This window comes from Neomonachus schauinslandi, chromosome 10 (genome assembly GCF_002201575.2).
Source record: "Neomonachus schauinslandi chromosome 10, ASM220157v2, whole genome shotgun sequence".
Lineage (NCBI taxonomy): Eukaryota > Metazoa > Chordata > Mammalia > Carnivora > Phocidae > Neomonachus > Neomonachus schauinslandi.
In genome coordinates, this window is record NC_058412.1 from 13156514 (window position 1) to 13158528 (window position 2015).

A 2015-nucleotide genomic window follows, 5' to 3' on the forward strand; every position below is an offset into this window, starting at 1 on the left:
AGAACAAAGGAAGTAGAGAAATAGCCTTAACACTAGACTGAGAGGTAGGACTAAAGATGATTTAATCAGGAAAGTCATTGACCCAAGGGATCTGGCTACAGGAAGAGCTAGCCAGTCAGGATGAAAAACAACTACACAGGATAAGGGCTACTTGGTTACAGTTACAATGTCATCTTTAAGAAATTATTGAAAGTTGGGATGCCTGGGTGGCTCAGTCGTTAAGCGTCTGCCTTCGGCTCAGGTCATGATCCCAGGGTCCTGGGATCGAGTCCCACATCGGGCTCCTTGCTCAGTGAGGAGCCTGCTTTTCCCTCTCCCTCTGCTGCTCCCCCTGCTTGTGCTCTCTCTCTCTCTCTCTCTGACAAATAAATAAAAATCTTTAAAAAAAAGTAATTATTGAAAGAAGGCAGGCTGGGAATATAATATGTAGCTAAACAGGGACAGAACCATAGCAATCATGGTTGGGATGACAATCCTCTTTCTCATATGTGAAAAACTGACAGGTAAGAAGGAGAAGCAGAAGCACTGTGTCCATACATTTCCAAGTTGTGCTATTTGGAATATAAAGGAAAAATAAGTATGTGCATTCTCCAATAGAAAAGTGATAAAATAATCAAAGGATTATAAATAAAATTTAATTTAATATGCTGTATGACCATCCAATTTCTATATCAAAAGAAAATAAAGTGTAAAAAGACGCAGAGGTTTTCTTCTTTGTTTTCGTTTATAAATCTCTGAAGGGTGGAAACAAACATATTTCAAATCAAACAATATTTCGTGCAGAATATGTGCTCAATACTGTACTGGGTGCCCTGTTCTTCTGAAAAATATAGGCTTTTAGTCACGAACACTTAAATATAAATGTGTCCTCTTATTAAATAGCCCTCTGCTTGCATGGTAATATAGCAATACCATCTTTTCCACTTTTACTCTTCAAACTCCTCTCAGGTCAAATAACTTTTTTTAAAAAGGCCAAGTATCTCAATATCTACATGCCATTGATGAAAAGACTGCTTCCATAAGGTTTGATTTGCAAACTAATTGTCTCAAACTGTAATTACCCATCCTTGAAGTACTGATATAAGGTCAAACTTTGTCGGGAACTTTAATATGGAAACAAAATAGCCAGTTTAAACTCCAAACTCAGTAGTCCGTGTGTCTGCAGGACAGCTTGGTGGTAGAGGCTGACAGAAGGTTAAAAATTAAACCATGGCATCCTTCACCATGAGCCCTTCCTGCAGCCCTTCTCTAGCACAGACCTACAACAAGACCATAAGTGTTTGGGGACGCCTGGGTAGCTCAGTCGTTAAGTGTCTGCCTTTGGCTCAGGTCATGATCCCAGGGTCCTGGGATCAAGCCCCACATCAGGCTTCCTGCTCAGCTGGGAGCCTGCTTCTCCCTCTCCTGCTCCCCCTGCTTGTGTTCCCTCTCTGGCTGTCTCTCTCTGTATCAAATAAATAAATAAAATCTTAAAAAAAAAAAAAAAAGACCATAAGTGTTTTCATGTGGTCAAAACTGCTTAACTACCCTGTTCAGAAATGTACCTTTACAGAATTTGCGAGAGTATTTATAGAATTACGAAACTATTTTTGTCTTTTTAAAATTAAAAAAAAAAGTATTTAAACTGTCAAGATAACAACCTCAAAATTCAGGCTTTTTTTCTTTTCTTCTTGTTTTATTCCCCCCTATGGCTTTTTAGGAATGAACGCTATATATTTGAATCAGTTTAAACTGAAATCATAGTAAGAACTTTAAGGTGGAGAGTAATGTCCAGCAATCTACTGAGAGGCAATGTAGAGAGAGGTTAAGAACATAAGATTATGTACTCTGTATTTCAGAAGTTCTCGTCATGCTTCAGTCCTCTACCTCTTTACCTGGGTGGTGTATTCATCTTATGATAATTCATTGTGTTGTAAATTCAAGAATGCTATCTTTTTCTGTATGTACATCTTACTTCCACAGAAGAAGGAAGGAAGGAAGGAAGGAAGGAAGGAAGGAAGGAAGGAAGGAAGGAA